Raw genomic sequence first — 19,938 nt, forward strand, 5'->3', positions numbered from 1 at the left:
TGTGTGTGTGTGTGTGTGTGTATAATATTTATTATTATAATATATTTATATTAATTATTGTATATCATACAATATAAATTATATATACTATATAATGTATAATATATAAATTGTATGTACTATATACTGTATAATGTATAATATACAAATATGGTATAACATAATATTTTCATATATATATATAATAGCATGAGGAGTTTATTCTTAAGAGAGTTGGAATTCTGCACATGGTTTTTCTTATAATCAGTGGACAAGTTAACTTTTTCCCAGTCACCTATTTTCAACTAAAAGAGTCCACTAACTATCATTCTACTCACTCATCTAAACCCAAAAAATTTGAACTAAATAGAAACATTAGTCTTTCAGGGAGGAAAAAATGACACCCCCCCCCCCCGCCTCCCACCCAGTCTCTTGATTATCTAACTTTTGCTTCAAACAAAGGTATCATAACAAAGAGTGAAATGGGTCTGCTCAGCCTGCATGGCAGACACAGCACCATGGTTCCCTGAATCATCTTCCCTGGACAGCACTGCCCAATCCATGTGCTTTCTTCCTCTCCCAGAAACCTGAAAGCAGCGCAACAGTATAGCTGGGCATCCGGTATGACCAGGTTTAAACACGAATTCCATCACTTACTCAGTTTGGCAAAGCTACCCACCCTTGATGAGCTTCAGCTGTCTTAGTTTTTAGCCACAAGGACAATGCGGACCAGTTGTAGAGGTGCTGTGAAGTTAGATGGGATTGTGCCTGGATCGTGGCCACCCAGGAACCATTTTCCGTTTTAGCCAGTACACCCAGATCAAAAGACAGCGGGACCCAGCTTTTCAGTGTTTCCTGTCTCTGACCGGGGCTGCCCTGTCCTCCGACCCCCAGGTCCGCTGCCCTATTCTCTTCCCGCCCCCGCGTCCCAAGTTCCTATCAGAACTGTGTTTGGGAGCTTGCTGGCTGGTTTTACAATTCTCCTGTAGACTTAGGGTACTGTTTATCTTCATTTCCTGTCCCAATTTATCTTGAGGGCTGCTAGGCTCACACCAGCCTTCAATAAATGTCTATTGAAGAGACTGTCTCAGCACTCGATCCCCTATGCCACCCCACCCCTGCACTTGGCACAATTAGTAGATAAATTAAAACAAAAACTTCAAGGTTCTTGGATGCTGTGATGATGCCTTGCAGTCATTTGATTCAGAGGAAATAGCTTGGCAATGCAGAGTCAATTTAAGCCATCCACAGAAGGACTCCACACCAATATTGAGCTTATTATCTGTGCCCTTTCTTCAGAAAAACCTGACTTACAGTTCTGTTTAGAGGCTGAAAAACAACATGCTGCTTCTTCAAGAACAGACAGCAGTGTTTGTCTGCAGGGACGGGGGGGGGGGGGGGGGGGAGGGAGCAAAGGGCTAGGAACTACACAAAATAAATGAAGCCACCAGACAAAACTCCTGGACCCACATGTGTCAATCTATTTCCTTATGCCAATACTTATCAGCAATGTATATTTTTAAGCACAGTACCAATTAAGTCTTGGGTTTAATTGACAGCTGATGGAAAGCATCATACTACAGCTGTTAAGTCTCAATTGATTTTGCTATCAGGTCCCTTTTCCCAGTGTTGCAGTAATTTGGAAGCTTCTTTATTGACAATGTAACTGCTCAGACCTGTGTGAGAGACACTTTGGGGATGGAGGGACTCAACATCATGGTGCAAATTAATCTTGTTCAAAACAGACACCAGTTCTTAGTTAATGACCAGAATGTCTGCAGTCTTGGAAACAGCCATTGCTGCCAACGGGACAGGGCTGTGTAGAATTCAAGGAAGCTGACATGCTTTTGATCATTCTAGGCAAAGCAATCTACTTAATTGAATTTACTGGCCCATCTGGTTCATGATAGCACTATTTATTGACATCAAGGAGATCTCTAAAACAGTTGGATTTATTCATGAAAACATGAAAGAATATCCTATTTTTTTAAAAAATTATGTGTTTTTCAGTTTTCCCGTTTCCCAGTTCTAGGCTGTCTTCATTGCCTGGCTATTGTGAGGAGAGGAGTAATGAACAGGACTGAGTAAACCTCTGTGGAATGGGTTGTCAAGTCCTTCTGTTCTGCCACAGTTGTTAATCCTTACAGAAGAGGTAACCTTTAACCAACAACTTGGCAGCTTTGAAAGGAGAGAAATGAAGTCCTTTGTTTCTTAGGAAGGATCAGAACAGAGGAGGGAGGAATGGGAAGAAATGGGGCTCTTTGATCAACAGCCTCAGTCAGTGGCTGCGGGGCACAGAAAACTGGCGGGCTGAGCCTGCCCACTGCCTGTTTCTGCACGAGTGTACCTTGTCCTCACTTCGCTCCAAGCCCAATACAGAACCTTTTCCATTTTGTTTCCTTCTGGTTGTCTACACGCCTGCTTGATCTTTTCTTCTAAAATGAAGACTCCTTGTGCCCTCTTTTATCCAGCCTCATCTTCCTCCCAACATTGCTGTGCGAGCTTCCAATTCAGCCTTACTTTTCTGGGGCCTCAGATTATCTGTCTCCTACCCGCCATCCTCTACGAGACTCACACTTTTCCACAACTCTGTTTGGGCTAATGCACCTCTCTCTCCTTAGAGTTCTCTTTTGTATTTTTTTAAATTGGGTAACCTTCCAGACATTCTGCTCCCAGAAACTTGGGCTTAGAGTCCACTCTTTAGTAATGTTTTGCAGGACCCACCCAGCCAGAATTAATTTCTCCTCCCCCCACAGCTCTGTTGATGATCTCACTGAATAGGATGGTTGCCTGTCTCTGCTCTGACCAATCGTCTCTTGCAGGTTTGTGTGTCAGAAGTTGAGGACTCTAAGAAGCTGCTCTTTGGGACAGCCTTTGGGAACACCCCACTGAGACATCTGCCTAAGATTTCTTATGAATGAAACCCAAGTTCATTTTATGAAGACACTGGGATTGAATGTTGTTGCAGCAGCTAGATTTACCATTTTCTGACTGTCTTGTTTTTCTTGAAGATGCCTTTTAATGAGGCTTTCTCTGTCCTGCCAACCAGCTCCCAAATAATGACATGGAGACTTATTAATTATGAAAGCTTGGTGTTAGCTTAGGCTTGTTTTTAACTAGTTCTTATAACTTAAATTAACCCATTTCCATTCGTCTGTGCTCTGTCACATGCCACCCACACTGCTTCTTCCATGTCGTCTAGCATCTCTCGAACCTCAATTCTTTTTCCTACTTCCCCTGGAAGTCACACCTATATCTCCTGCCTAGCTATTGGCCATTCAGCCTTTCATTATGCCAACCACAGGAATACATCTTCACACAGTGTACAAATACCCCACCACAATGCCTTCCTTGTCATTTTGTAAAGGTGACATCACTGTCACCATTGCTGGTGCTTTGCTTCAGCAGCACACATTGTTCTTGTAATGACAGTTGAATAATCACTGTTGCTGCTCATCAGGAGCACCTAATATACTGATTATATGGTAAGTCTGAATTCAGCACCTTAGTTTTATTTTTTACATTGAAAGAAAGGGGGGTAATCATGGCTATAATCTATAATAAACACAAACAGAATATCTTGCATGTGCTATTCTGTCATTGCTCATGATGTCTGTCCATGTAGTGTGAACAGGCTTTTAGAACTCAAACATGTAGATACCACACTATTTATTCATTTTACCATCCTTCACATAGCCATGCTTTATATTTCTAGCCCAATAAGACAAGGGTAAAAAATAATTCTGAAATCAGAATTCTGAATAAATCTGAAAGCCTGGGATTAGTTTCTACAGTGTTAATCCTATTGGCAATGCCAAGGCATTTATAAACAGACAGAATTCCTATAATAAAGGAGGTTGCATCACTTTGTTGCCTCAGTGTTTCCCATAAAATGGCGAATTCCTTTGCAGAGGAAGTCAACGAATTCTAATCCTGCTTTCACCTGGGTGAAGACGTCACCCTTTAAGAGACAGGTAACCACAATATTTTCTTCTATGCTGAAAAGAAACAACTCCAGGTCCAAGATTTACCTGCAGGGTGTAGATATATACTTATACAATTCTAAAATGCACACAAACAAGAATGTACACACACTCATAATGACTTGGACCACAAATATGCACACATATGTGTATATGCAAATATACCACTAATTATTTTACATATGTGTGTATGTATGTGCTTAGAGCTCAAATGCATACTCAAATGCATGCATGTACAAGTACATAGGTGAACACAGATGGCAGATGCACACAAACATATGCATTTATAAACACACACAGTTTACACAAGTGCACTAATGTATTCGCTCATTTAACTATACACAAACACACAAAACAACATGGCCACATATGCACAAGCTATCATACATGTGCTCACATATACATGAACAATAATCACAAATACATTTATTTGTACACTGAAACAAATGTGTACCCAAATGCACATACATGTAAATACACATATTTGCATGAGCATACATGCACATATGCTTACTTGCATGTACACAGAAACTCCATATGCATGTATACACATCCACACATGAACACACACAAGCAAGCATATACATAGTATTTGCACATAACACATGCACACATACATGCATGCCCACATCTACACATGCACACACATGCAACAGACATTCACATAATACATATGTACATGTGTACACACATATGTGCACATTCAGGAACACACACAGTACTTTTTCAGGAATTCTATGAATCTGTTTAAAGCCAAATAGCTACTACTGTAGAGCTTCTTAAAACATATTTATACACATACATAAAAACAGTAAAAGTGGAATGTCTTAGCTAGGATTTCTACTGCTGTGATAAAACATCATGGCCCAAAGCAGCTTAGGGAGGAAAAGGTTTATTCTGTCTTAGAGCTTGTGATCTGTCATGCAGGGAAGTCAGAGCAGAAGCTCAAGGCAGGAACCTGGAGGCAGGAACTGATACAGAGGCACAAGAGGGCTGTTTCCTGGCTTGCTCCTCATGGTTTGCTCAACCTGCTTTCTTATACCATCCAGAACTTACTTGCCCAGGAAGGGCACTACCCACAGTCAGCAGGACCCACACATCAATCATTAATCACTACAGACTTGCCTACAGGAAGTCTCAATAGCACTTCCTTCTTTCCAGATAACTCTACTTTGTGTCAAGTTGAGAAAAAACTAATAAGGACATTGAGTTATTCTATAGTAGAGCAACAGTGCCCCAATAGAAAACACAAGTTAAGAAATACAAATCTACTGCCAGAAATGGGTTACTTTCTTTTGGAGTTGTTGGCCAGTGAGGTCCTAAAGACCCCAAACATTACAAGATATTACCAGTGTTCTTGGTTGTCTTGTAGAACTTGACAATGAGACTCCATCACTGAAGACACCCATACCTGAGCCACAAAACATGGAGAAATCAAACAGATGCTGACCTAGAAACACCATCCCTACTGTCTAACTTTCATTTTGCCAGAAAGATAGCATGCACAACACTACAAGAAAAAAGTAATCAGTCTTTTCCAGCCATGAACTGTGTGAGCTATAATAACAGTCTGCTTGGCAAGGTGTGCCTACTGATGCAATAGTGGCATGGAGGTCATGGGAGAAACCAATCACTTTCTTACTGGATTTAAGGCCCACTCCACAAGATGAAACCCATCCTTGGCATCATTATCAGTGGAAGAACCTATGGCTAGACAGGTCATAGACCTTGGGAGAGAACCTAGTCCTATCACTCTGATAAAGAGAGAAAATACTAAACCAACTCCTAAGAACCTATGATTATATCCACAGATTAATGCACCTTTCAACCTCCATCAGATTCTTCTATTTGCAACACATGAAGATCAACATAAAGCCCACAGCTGGCCAAAGTGCAGAGAATAAGAGACTTCAGAATACTCAGCATTGAATGGAACTTATACACCTCACCTTCTCCTCGCAAGGAGAAGGAGTCTCCGTGGAAGAAGAGGTGGAAAAAGCAGCGGATGACTACAAGCAAACAGTATCTTCTGGTTACAGCAGGGCAGCCACATGTATGAACTCACAGCCACACCATGCACAAGACCTGTGTGAACCTAAACCCAACCAAACCCCAGCGTCTACAGAGAAAGGAGGTGGGCATGAAGTTCCATCCCTAGCTGAGGAGCTCCTGGCAATTCTTAGCTACTGGGAGAGAAGAAGGGTGAGTTTTCTCTAAAAGTATATCCGCTGATAATTCTACCACCTTCCAACAGGAGATCGTACTTCCAGGAATATTGGAGTGGCACAAATTGGCCTTATGAGCTTGGGGGAGGGGCACAAGGCTGAGTGGAACAGGAAGAGAAATGGAGCTGGGCGGAATTCTCAACAAACTAGTCCATTTTTAAAAGAATAGACAAAAATCAAGACACTTGGAAAAATAGTAATAAATACTAATGATTTTGGAATTGTCTCTTTTTAGGGCTGAAGCATCTCAATAACTAGACATCAAGAAAATTACCCAAAGCAGGAGAAAACTCACCAAATAGCTGTACATTAAGGTGAGAATGTTTGGAAGGATGTTTAAAAAACCCTTTTCTTCTTATATTTTATGTAGTCTCAGTGGATAGTTACCTCACATTATTTTGACATTTACTAATCTCCCTGTGACTGTAAGGATTTAGCGAGTACAAAGCCAGCCTAGATATATTTGCAAAGCTCCTTTTGGCTCAAAAGCCCCAAGGAAGAATCCTCGGGCTGTGTTTTGTTTTGTTTTCAGGGAGAAATGGCTGCCCTGTCTCCAGGGCAATCTCTGTTAGCCACAGTAGGAAAGTCTCCAGGCTTTTCGGTACTTCTGGAAATGAGACATCCTGAGGTCCAGCATTCAGTTTATGCCTGCGTCTTGCTGGGCAGCTGTAGTAATAATCGTCTTTTTCATTTTTTTAAAGCCTTTACACTTTCACATCACCAGCCACAGCCAGAGGCAGCAAAAATAAAACAAAACAAAACAAAACAAAAAGAACTCTTAAATCTTCCTTCCTCATTTGGCTACTTAATCATTTAAATAATTGGTTTCCTGAAGTCTGGCTGTCAGACTAGTAAACAGCTGTAACATCTTGGTTATCTTGGAACATGAGTTGGGTCTGATGTTTGTTTGTATACTTTCTTCAGGTAGAGGACAGGGAACTAAAGAGGAGGACAGAGCTGAGATCTACCATTATTCTTATTGCAGTCTCCCTAATGTTCTCCAGATGACAGCCAAGAGCCTGGGAGTGGGTGGCTTCACTCTAGCTCTATCCTTACAAGACTCCCACTTAACACGCTACTTTTCACTGCTCCTTTTAATGACCATATTGTTTTGATTTTATTAGTTTGGCTCCTTCCTAACTTCCTCTAATGGATGAATTAACACATGACTCACACTTACAGATACTTCTCTTCATTTTTAGGGATGCAAGGAAGCTTTTTAAAATATTCATCTATGTAAGTATTTGGACCTCTTTGCATTGAAAACTATATTTGATTTCCCCATAAGACCAAGACTAATAATATGGGTAAATTGACAGCCCTTTTGCCTTCCTAATGAGTCTAGGCAACAGTGAGTGGGGGAACTGTGTCCTCTGACTAAATTATTCCTGAGAAAGGGAGGTGTCTGAGATGGTACGCTTGGGCATTTAGGTCACAGTTGGTTTTAGCAAGAACATTATGATGCACCAAACCGTTCCCTAAAACTATAACATTAAAAAACACTATCAACCTTCATCCATTAAGGAAAAGGTCTGCTAAGTTGGAAAGAAATTTAATTCAAACTTTTTAAGGGCAGATCTTTCCCCAGACTTCAGGCTAAGATGCTAAAGTTGAACAGATGTGAACATCCATCCACAAATGTTCACATCTCTACTTTTACATTAAAATAGAGATGTTTATACACAAGATAATGTAACTTTAGGAGGTGAGAGCCCAGGTTCTTCATAAGATGCCCCAAATTCACTGCTTCCTGTCTCTCCCGTGGAGAATACTAAGCATACTAAGCAGTAGGCATGCCTCATGCTGCAGCGGTCTGAGGACTCTGACAGTCAAATGCTGATGTGAAGTTTCAGGAACTGTGGGACCTGCGCTCACAGTTCTTTTCGAGCTTCAAAACCCAGAAGGACGCATCCGGTGAGGAAGTACGATTGGCGAGGAGGCCCCTCTAGTCAAAGACACAGAAAACTGTCCCAAGGGAAGAGCAGTGCCGAAAAGTCCCTTGGGTTTGCTGCTGCTGCGCCTGCAGTTTCTTACGTTTCCTATCTTCTCATTCATCAGTCCTTAGGAAAACCCGTGGATGCTTCCAAAGCAGTAACCGAAGAGCCGTGGCGGAAGCCGTGGCAATAGCGGAAGAACAGGTGTCTCACACAGAAATGAGAACGGGGTGGGGTGGGGGATTCACATTGCTCCTCTTTCCCTTTCTCACCCCCCCCCCCAGCCACTTGACCTTGGAAAAAAGCACGTAAGCAGCATATAGGCAATGCAAAACCACATGGCTTGCTAGAAGCCAAGAAAGGCGATCCTCCCAGAAGTACGAGGGAGGCTGAGAGAGATGGGGGAGCTATCCCAAGGCTCGTGTCAAGTGCTTGGCTCATTGTTGACTTTCTGTGCCTGTATCTGAAGTTAAACTGTAGACAAGATATTGAGAAGCGGCGAATGGAGCAGAACACTGACTAGGTTGCATTGATTCCCTGTGGCATCCAAGCTAGACTACTCCGAACAGCACCGAAGTGGCTTTAAAAAACGGAACTGATGTTTGAACCACGAGTCTCAGAAATTCCCCTAGAATGTATGACCTGAACAAATCCAACTCAATCATTTGTCTACTTAGATTCAACCAGCTTCAATAATTTTTATAAAACTTAAGACCAAGTGCCTCACAGCACAGTATTCAAAGTGTCCAGAATATATCCTGGAAATTATTTTTTAAAAAAGGGAATATTAGGAAGATTTCAACTTGACAGAGACAGAACATTCAACACACACTAACATCAGAAGACAATGTCAGAACTATCAGATACTGAAGATACCATTTAAGTCAGGCTCTGGAACGGAGGGTGAGCGTGCCTAGATGAATGGTAAACAGAGAGTAACTGAAGAGAAACAGGACACATGAAACAGGCCCAAAGGGAAATACGAAAACGAAGATGCAGAAAAAGCATAGTTAAAAACTACATGGGATGTTCTCAATAGTAAAGTGAGAAATGTCACTGAACTTAAATGATATATTAATAAGACCATCTACTACAACAGCAGGTATTGAGAGCAGGGGTCCAGGTCTGAAACCATAGCACTTAGGGGATGGTAGCAGGAGGGTCAGCGGGTACGTGTCATAGTGAGTTTCAGACCCGCCGGGGCTACGTGAGATCCCGTCTCAAAACAAATGAACAGCACACAGGGATAAACAGTGAAATAAATAACAGAGCCAAGGCATTGTCTGTGATCATCCCCAAAGGTACGATCACTGAAGTTACCCTGTAAGAGGAGTTAAAGCTTGACGTGGATAAATTTGAAGAAACAATGATGGTAAAGCTTTTAAGCACAAAAGATTTGTAAATTCAGCAAGATATAAAAGACACATTGAGCCTCAATAGGATAAATTCAAATAACTGCATGCCCACATATATGATAATAAAGTTACTAAAAACTGAAAACAAAAAAGTAAGGCCAAAACCAGCCCGGGAAGAAAGCCGTGTCGCAGATACGCTTGAATGACAGCAGACTTCTCGTCAGAGACAACACAGACAGACTTCACCGCAAGAAAGCCATTACAACTTCAAGAGGAAAGAGAAGTCTATCTAAATGAAAATTCCCAAGAGGAATAAAGTAGAAATTCAAACAGGTTTAGGAAAGAAAATGAATTAGACTCAAAACCGGAAGACCTGCTCCACAGGAAGCATGTGCCCTGTAGTAGGCCACTTCGGTGGTGGGTTCATGACTGTAATCCTGATTTGGAGTCTAGAAGAGGTTTTTCACAGCCCCTTGCTCTGTTTATCTTCCAGCTCCTGCACACTCCCTCTCCCACCCCCCTTGGCAGTTTCCTTAGCCGTAGATGGTGTGGTAGAAATGTCTTGGTTAGGGCTGAACCCCCAACTGTCATTTAACTTCAGCGTCTTTGGCAGCCATGAGTTTTTGCATCCACCACCCGTCACTACAGAGAGAGGCTTCTCTGATTTAAGCTAAGAATAGGTTCTGTTTCTAAGACAGAAGGCTAGAAGGCAGTTTGATGGCAGTTTGGTGCCTGTGACTTCTCCAGTTATGAGCTGTGAACCGGGCTTACAGTTCCAGTCATGGATTCCCTCCCAGGCTTCAGATATAGCCAGAGGATTACTAGTTGTCCCTCAAACAACTGTGACACCTTGCCCAGGTGCTGTATGCTTGGCTCACAGGGTTCACACCTGGGAAGACCACTGACGCTTTTTCTTCCTAGCAGTCCAACTAGCATGTTCTAGTTTTAAAAGCTAGTCAACACGAAGTCCCTGACTAAACTGTGGATTTACATCTGGCTCCTCCACTGACCTATACTTTCCATGTTAGTGCCAGAACTATGCTGTTTTTATTGCTGGGGCTTTGCAGTATAACTTGAAATTATGGGTGTGTATACCTCCCACAGTTTTCTTTTTGTTGAGTGTTGTTTTGACTATACGTGTGTGTGTGTGTGTGTGTGTGTGTGTGTGTGTGTGTGTGTGTGTATGTGTGTGTGTGCTTCTATATAAATTTTAAGATTGTTTTTTCTTTGTCTTTGAAAAATGGCCCCAAAATCTTCTGTTAGTATTTTTACTGAATCAGTAGATGGCTTTCAGTAGGATGGACATTTTCACAATATTAATTATTGTAATTTATGATCATGGGTGGTCTTTCCATTTTCCAGTGTCTTCCTCAACTTCTTCAGTGTCTCAAAGTTTTGATTGTAGAGGTCTTTTGCTTCACTAGTTAGGTTTATTCTTCAGTATTTTATTGTATTGTAGCTATTGTGACTGGGATTAATCCCTTGATTTCTTTTTCATTGTGTTTGTCTGTAGCTGCTATGTAGGAAGGCTACTGATTTTAATACAATAATTTTGTAGCTTGTTGCTTTCCTGAAAGTGTTTATCAGCTCTAGAGACTATTTTTAATTGGTCTTTTAGGGTCTCTCATATAGAGAATCATATTATCGGAAAATAAAAATAGTTTGGCTTGTTCTTTGCCTACTTGTATCCTTTCTCTTATTGCTCGAGCTAAGACCTTGAGTACTATATTGAATAGAAGTGGGGAAAGTGGACACCATTTTCTTATTCCTGATCGTAATTGGAATGCTCTGGGATTTTCCTTCTTTAAGCATGATGTTGGCTATAGTCTAATACAACTTGTATAGCTTTCATCATCTTGATGATTTATACTACTGTCATCCTTGCCTTGTCCATGACTTTTATCATAAAAGGATGATGGATTTATGACAAAGACCTTTTCTGTGTCTAATGACATGATCATGTGATTTTTGTCTGTTAGTCTACTAATATGCTGTATTACATTTATTGATTTTATGTGTGCTGAGCCACCCCTGGCATCTGTGAAACCAAGCCAACTTGATGATAAATGATCTTACTTTATGTGATTTTTTTTTAATTTGGTTTCTAAATACTTTATTGAGAATTTTCTCATATGTTCATCAGGGAGATTTATCTGTAATTTTATTTTTGTGTGTGTCCTTATCTGGTTTTAGAATCAGAGCATGCATGTGCACACACATACATAATACAACAATTAAACATTTAGTTATAAAACACTCTTAAAATGCAGGTTGTATTTATGTATTTGTGCATCCTTGAAAACACATATAACAAAAATCAAAGAAAAAGAGGTTATCAGTTTGAGAGTGGGGACCATAAGAGGGGTTGAAGGAGGGTACTTGGGAGGGGCTGGTGGTGGGAAAGTGACAGAATTCTAATTTAATTAAAATGTGTCTTTTAAAAAGAAACAAAAGCAAAATAGCTGTTCTTTTCAAGTGTATACTCAACCAGGACAAACTGCAGCCTGGGCCACAAATTCAAATAATCAAAGATTTAGTTCATTTACTTCCTAAGGAACAGGATCTAAAACAGTATCTGGGACATATCCTATCTAAAATTTTGAGCACTATATTGAACAGAAGTGGAAAAAGTGGACACCTTGGTTTTATTCCTGATTTTAGTTGGAGGGTTATAAGCTTTTGATCCAATTAAGCATGATGTTGGCTACAGTGTATATAAAGTGTATATAAAGCTGTATATAGCTTTCATTATGTTCATCTATTATATACAAGTCCATCTTTACCCTGTCCCAAGTACTCAGTAAGTATTTGATGAGTTAATACGTAGATGCATATGTGAAATTAAAACTCATTGTTAAATGGGAAATACTAAGTTTGCCTAGGTAGAAAACGGCAAAAAGGTGAAGTGAACTCTTGGAAGAGGAGGTGGGAGTTTTGTTCCTTCTGAGGAAGTGCTGAACTTCACTGAAGAACATTTGGAAAATACCAAAGAATATATGAGTGTCATAATTATCCATAATCACACCCTCTGAAAGCCTTTTGTTTTGCACAGACTTATAAAACATATATTGGTTATAATATTATATTACAAAATCAAGATAATTTTCCAAGTACAAATTGTTTTGTTTTACTTTTGTAACAAAATGAACATTCTGCTTCATTATTAAATGCTCTAAAGTTATGAGTTGTACTTACTAATAAAACTTCTAAAAATATTCTGTTTATTTAATTGTGGTTTTGTCAAGGAGTACTTATGTTCTTTCAAAACCTTTGCTCAGAAGTAGCCATGGGATAAACAACCTTCCACACAAACTTCTATATACATCTCTGTTTTTGCTGCCATGTGATTTTTAATAAAGGAGATGGTTAATCTCTGGGCACATGACAAATATTATCTAACTACTCAGTTAACTTAATACTCTTCAAAATCCTCTTCCATAAGACACTGAAAATGTAGAGTTTTAAAGTTATGTGTAATGAATATTTTTCTCAATGTTTTCAACTTTTTGAGCCTGCTTTCTTGTGCACATATAATGACTACTCCATTATTAATTATTATGAACACATGCTCTCAATGAATAGTTAAATGAAAACCAGTACAACCACTCAGCAATTTCTCAGTGAGTAATGTTTCAACAAACATTTTCTTGCCCGCCTACAACACCTCTTCGAACGTCACCATCTGCCACGGTCAACTCCTAACACTGTCTCTGTGGTCTTTGATTCTCCACCTAGTTGACTATGCTATGCTTAAAGTCCATTGCTAGCTCTGGATTTTTCCGAGACTGAGAGAGATGGGGGCAGGATTCTCTCCATTTATAAACAGCCCATACAACAGAGGAAATCTTTTAGAAGGCCCTCTTCCCAGGTTTTGTAAAAGAATCCCAGGGACTGGTTTGTGTCAACTTTTGTATTTTCTTGGTTGTCTTGCTTTATTTTAGGACTTAGTAAGAGGTGTGATGCTTTATTTCTCTCTTCTCCTTTCATTCCTGTCTCTCCCTCCTCCATTTTATCTCTCCATTCTTCCCTCCCTCCTTTCCTCTCTACCTTCCTCTCTTGTTGTTCTTTTTATCTTCCTAGTGTCTCTTCATTATCTCTCTCCCTTTCTCATTTCTTTCCCCCTTTTCCTCCCCCTTCCTTCTCTCCTCTCCCTCCTTCCATTCTTTCCTCCTCTCCTTCCCTCTTCATTCTCTCTCCTCCTTCTCTCTCTCCATCTCTTTTCCCTCTCTCCTTCCTCTCATTTTTTATCCCACCAATTGAGTTTTGAAACATGACTCAGAGGTTTTCACATTATCTTGGGGAAACCCAACTCAAAGAGTGATACCTTCAGGTCCAAAGGAAACTCCAGTTCCCCACATTCTGGCATTTAGATAAAAGCTAGAATTCCCAGGGAACTTTGAAGCCAGTTCCCCCTACCAAAGGAGCCATTTCCCTTACCACTGGCAAAAGGGACAAATGACTATCTGTGGTGCCTGTTAGCACACCAAAGCACATACATGCTGGCCTCCAGGCTCCCTCAGTATCACAGCTATCTGTTACAACTGTGACCTGTATCACTGAGGCAAATCTTCTTGTAAGTGTTCCTCAGGGTCAGCACACAGAAACTGTGGTCCAGAGGGGGCCAAGACTGTACCTGGTGCTGGTAGGCAAACTTGGTATTATACTAAGAGAGGAAGCAGGCGGTACTGGTTTTGAAAGCATGAAGGGGTCATAGAGAGCTGCTGAGGACTGGCACTGTGAGAGGTCAGGAGAGGCCATTGGTGAAGGTACAGCCTCAGTTGTTGTAGAAGAACCAGAATTGAAGGCGTCATGGAAAGAAGTTGAGGTTTGACATTATATGGCAGAGTTAGAATCCTTGAAATGAGCCCAAGAGAGGCTCTTGGTGAATGTTCAGCTCAGGTGAAATAGAGACCACAATACACTGGAGATTCCATTACTGTGGGGTGACTACCTCGGACAGCAGCAGCTGTGGAGTGGAGCTGGCCTGAGCCTGTGAGATGAGCTATGTGTGCTGTGAATGTCAGAACCCAAGAGGTGGAGCTGTACATGCCCTTTGGAGCCCAGAAGATCATAAGTGAGTCCCAGATGTCTGATACTGAGCTTTTTACACTATTGTATTTGGTATTGAATTGGCTTGAATGTCATCATGCCCCCATTCTTCTCTCTTGGCATAACTTCTTTTTTTACTTTAAAGGCACCCACAGTTGAGAGACATTGGATATTTAGAGAGAAATTGGATATTTTAGAAAGGCTTTGAACTTTGAAAGAAATTTAAATTCTTTAAAGAGATTTAATTTTTGAAGTGATTGGACTTCTAAAAACTGTGGGACTTTTAAAAGTTGGGTTGTGTTTTATATTGAGATATTGATACTAATAGGAGATCTGGAAGATAAACAAGGAAGGAGAAGTTATGTTTAACAGTGATGTGTTTGTCTGTCACATTGACTGTAGTGGATAGCCATCCCACCATTGGCCTGGAAGTTCCAACCCCCATTGAGGCTTCAGTAATGATCACGCCCACAAGGCGGGACAGAGGAGGGAGCAGAAGACCTAGGATCAAGAGGAGGTCACTCTCTTGGTTCAGGGACCCTGGACGCAGGAGGTAGACCGAGCAGAGTTCTCCAGAGAACACCGCCAGACTGCACTATACCTTTGCCAGACCCTGCAACCTACCCCTTCATTTGTAAGTTACCCCACAAAATAAACCTCCCTTTTAACTACGTGGAGTGGCCTTAATAATTTCACCCATAATTGACGATGGGTTAATTGTCTTAGTTTTATTTTATTTTGTTGACTTGACACAGGCTAGAGTTATCTGGGAAGAGGAACTTCAATTAAGAAAATTCCTCCATCTACACTGCTTGTATGCAAGTCTACAAAGGTATATTTTTGATTAATGGTTGGTGTGGGCAGACCAAAGGCTCTGCTGGGACAATCCATATTGGTCAGATGAAGAATCTGCTGTGACTAAAAAAAGACTAGCATCACTGAAGCAAAATATTCTGGGAAGTGTTTCCTCAGGTCCACCACACAGAAGCTATGGTCCCAAGGGGCCCCCAGGCTATATTTGATTCTGGTAGCCAAACTTGGTATTGTGTAAAAGTTCCCCAGGTATTACTGGTTTTGAAAGCATTCAGGGGTCATAGAGAACAGCTGAAGTGTCGCATTGGGAAAGGCCAGGGAAGAACATTGGTGACAGTGCACTTTCAGTTACAGAGGAAACTCCTTGAAGGGGTCATGGAGAGGGTTTGAGGTTTGGCATCATGTAGCAGTGTTAGAATCCTTAAAGAGAAGTCGGAACAGGCCATTGGTGGAGGGTGCAGCCCAGTTACAGTGGAGACCTCAGCGTTTTGGAGATACTAGTAATAGGGGGTGACCACCAAGAACAGCAGGAGGTGGGAGATGGAGGCAGCCTGAGCCAACAAGACAAGCTATATGTGCTGTGGATGGCTGAAACAGAGATGTGGAACTTACTAAGCTCCTTTGTAGCCCAAAGGATCATGAGTGAGTCTTAGATAGCAAGCACTCTTGAGTTTTGGTGTTTGTGGAGACCCACAGAGGTTTCCTAGTGAGAACTTACTCAGGGTCTGAGAATCTGAGCTTGCTTTACCCAGCAGTGCTGCATAAGGGGATGATTTGACCATGGGCATGGTTACCAGGTGTTTGGAAGGGTCTACTTTTGGCTGTGAGGTGCTTTGATTTAACAAGGGGTAGGCCTTTTGCCTCGCCTCTTAGCACTGTTATAAAAAAGCCCTTTTGAATAAACTTGGTTATTGACCCAGGTCCTCCCAAAGCTATCCTGTGTTTCTGTCTTTCTCCTCTTTGCTATTTTTCTAGCTAATATTTTTTTTAGCCCTCTTTCCTCCTCATAAGAACCCTTGAAACGGTGGGAGCTGGCCTCCCACAGGTGTTGACTTGGTTGATTCTGACTGTGCCCTCGTTCTTCCCTCTTGGCTTAAAAAAAGCAGTTACATTCCCTGGTCCCTCTTCAGGAACCCACAGATGAGAGATTTTTTTCTAATTTTACAGAGATTTTAAAATTTAAGAGAGACCCTGGCTAGTTTAGAGGAGATACTTTGGAGAGGTTTTGTACTTTGAAAGAGACTTGGTGTTTCAATGATATTGAACTTTTAAAGTTTTTGGGTTTTTTGTTGTTTGTTTGTTTGCTTGTTTGTTTGTTTTCTGAGACAGGGTCTCTCTATGTAGGCCTGGCTGTACTAGAACTCACTATGTAGACCAGGCTAGTCTCAAATACACAGCTATCACTCTACCTCCTATGTGTTTGGTATGCCACCACACCCAACAAGTGTTTAAAGTTTTAAAGACAGCAGGACTTCTAAAAATAGGAATGTTCTATACTGTGATATTTATATTAATATGAGCTCTCGAAGGTTATGGTTAAATAGCAATATATTAGTGTGTCACATTGAGCTTCTTGAGGAGGTACTGGTGGCCAAGAGCTTTAGAGCACAGTGGTGGGTTGTTAAGAAGCAGTGTGGAACAGTGGTTGTTATCCTGGGTTGTGGAGTCAAGCTGTCTGGGTTCTCATCTTCCTTCTGAAGGTTCACAGGGCCTGGGTGAATCACGGCTCTCGGTGCTTCTTTTTCCTGTCTCTACAGTGGTGATGACAGCGTTGTCTGTCTCATGCGGTTGCTGTAAAGGGTCTCTGGTAAATAGAATTCACTACTTATCAGGTACCAGCTGTGTTGCTTTGTTCAGAATTGGATTCCATGGGGAATTTTGCCCCAGCACTGGCTCTCAAGGAAGGGAGGGGGATTGCCTTCCTCCTGGATGGAGTATAACAGGAGCTGCTCCTGTGGTTCCTTTTGGAGAGAGGGGAAGGAGCTGCTTCCACAGCTCTGCTCTGTCGCTGTCATAGACTGTCTAGGCTTCTGCCTATACCTAGAAAGAAGCTGGCAGTATTAAACCACCCAGATCGAACCTTCCTTAACTCCTCTGGCATTTGGATAGTCCCTCCCAAAGATACCACAGTGCCTCTTCCCAGAAGAATGCTTTGGATTGTTTATTTAACATTTTAAGATTTATTTATTTATTATGTATACAGTGTTCTGCCTGTATGAATGCCTGCAGGGCAGAAGAGGGCACCAGATCTCACTACAGATGGTTGTGAGCCACCATGTGGTTGCTGGGAATTGAACTCGGGACCTCTAGAAGAGCAGCCAGTGCTCTTAACCACTGAGCCATCTCTCCAGTCCTATTTAACATTTTCAAGACAAACTCTATTCTACCCATTCACAACAGCCAAGTCAGGGAGTCTGGACAGGTAAGCCAACACCATCAGATGAGTGGATGAAGAGAACATGGCAGGTGCCAGCTGCGGAGTACCATTCAGCCCCTAAGAACAATACCTGGTTGCTTGTAGGACTGTAGATGGTATAGGAGACCAGCCTGCCAAGAAAAGTAACCAGACTCCAAGACAAGCAACCCTGGCCTCACTCAGAGGTGGAATCTCTTGATCTCACTAACACAGTAGTCTGATGGCCAGGATCATCCAGGGAGCTGGGAAATTGAACACCATGATGCCAGCTAGCATCCCATGTGTGGTGAAGGCCTTCTTGCCACAACTTCAGAGGAAAGCAAAGGACTTCACTTGCTTTATTTTATTAGTGTATAATGATTTCATTTTCATCATTTTTTTTTTGAGGCACAATCTTTATTGGGCTCACAGCAGGGTCCCACTGGTCTTGAGGACCTCTGTGAAGTTGCTGGTATTTTTCCCCTCCATGTTCTTTTCTGCCTGTTTCCATAGCCTCATGAGCAGCTTCTTCAGGGAGCAGATCCTAGCTTTCTCCTTTGGCTTCTCCTCCAGAGTGTCGGTCACTGCCGGGTACTCCAGCTGACCTCATGAGCCAGATGACACGGGTATGCAAACTTTCTGGTAGGCGTTGGCTGCACTAACTTGAGGGTGGCAGGGACCACAATCTGCTTTTTTTTTTTCCTGTCATAAGGTGGAGGGGTCCCAGTCAACACCTTGAGGTGGACCATGGCAGCCTGTCCTAGCTCCATCTTGTGCATTATAGCTCACAAAGTGCAACAAAAGTTGCCACTGGGGCTCAGAAGTGGCAGGGACCCTGGGAAGAGTTGGTGTTCATCCTCTTTCAGAGAAAGGTCAGGTGACTTACCTTGCTTCTGTAGACCCTGCCGTAAATGTTGACACCTTCATAGTACACACCACTACCCCTCTGGCCCAGCAGTCTTCACTTGGCCATGACACCTGCCAGGTGGCCTAGAAGATAGCCTCTGCCATCGGGCACTGGACTCTGCCCTTCTGACATTGGCAGCCACCAGGGAAGGTTACAGTGAGCTTTGATCATAAGCCTAGTGCTCTCCTCATCCCCTCCCTTCGGCACCCTTTCTCCAGCATAATGTTTAAAAAGGTCCATTTTTGAGGCGGATAAATACATCCCTAATGTCATGACCATCACCTTTCATTCCAGGATCAAGCCCAAGAACTGGCACATAGTGGGCATAGGACAAACCCAAGGACTGGCACATAGTGGGCACAGGACAAAGAACGATGTGAAACAGGTTTCAAAGCTCATGCTGATGCACAGAGGTAGAGAATAATTAATGTAGCTGTCACAGCAGTGAAGGAGTGCCAGAGATAGCATCTCCTGTCCCAAATGAGCTAATTATTGAGGTGACTGAGAACCTTTCTCTCTGAGAAAAAAAAAATGTGCCACATGGGGTTTAATCTTTATTCTGTCATAAAATGTCTGTGGTGTGGGAGTGGGGGGCTCAGGATAATGCCAGGGACGGCTGAAGGGCAAGCAGTGTCTGCAAGAAGACCCACTCACCCACCCCTCAACTGCAGACTCCTCATTCTCAAGCACCGGACCTGTAGTTAAGCCTGAGAACCTTCTTCCGGCCAGCATATACTGATTGATTAGGGGAGACCTTTTAATGAAGGCATTAATCAAAGAAAGTCCCCGGCCTCAGAGGGAACCTGTACTAATTAGGTTGCCAGAACACTCACACAGACAGCTCCAAGGCTATGGTGCGGGATGCTGTCGGTTGTGGCTGCCCCTACTGTACTCCCCGCCCCCCCCTTTAGGACCAGTCTGTTAAAATCTGTGCCCTAAATGGTCAGCCCTGTGAGATGTGTGCCAGCCTAATCCCAGCCAGGACCTGGGGAGGTGGAAAGCATTCCAGCTCTCTGCAGTTTCCAAGGAAGATGGAGACAGCTGTGTTGAGTATCCGCCCCTTTCTCTCCCATGGTTTAAACAGTGAGGTAGCTGGCTCCCTCATTCACATCTGCCCTTCATTTTCTGTCCTTCTGTAATGACCGACACTCTCCAATCCCCCTCAGTGTTCTCTAGAAACCATTTATGTATATGCAGGCATGTATTCAATATGTTATGTATGTATGCTCCTTGAAATTATACATAGCATATACCTAGATTTATTTATTCTTGCCACGAGTGCCAAACATCTGCCACCT

The 19,938-nt window shown here is 42.1% G+C and overlaps 1 pseudogene; it reads right to left on the reverse strand.

Moving 5' to 3' along the window:
* Nucleotides 1–18,159: 18,159 nt before the first annotated feature.
* LOC118593711 lies at nucleotides 18,160–18,772 on the reverse strand (annotated as a pseudogene).
* Between the last annotated feature and the right edge of the window lie 1,166 nt (nucleotides 18,773–19,938).

The sequence above is a fragment of the Onychomys torridus genome, chromosome 12, assembly GCF_903995425.1.
Source record: "Onychomys torridus chromosome 12, mOncTor1.1, whole genome shotgun sequence".
Taxonomy (NCBI): domain Eukaryota; kingdom Metazoa; phylum Chordata; class Mammalia; order Rodentia; family Cricetidae; genus Onychomys; species Onychomys torridus.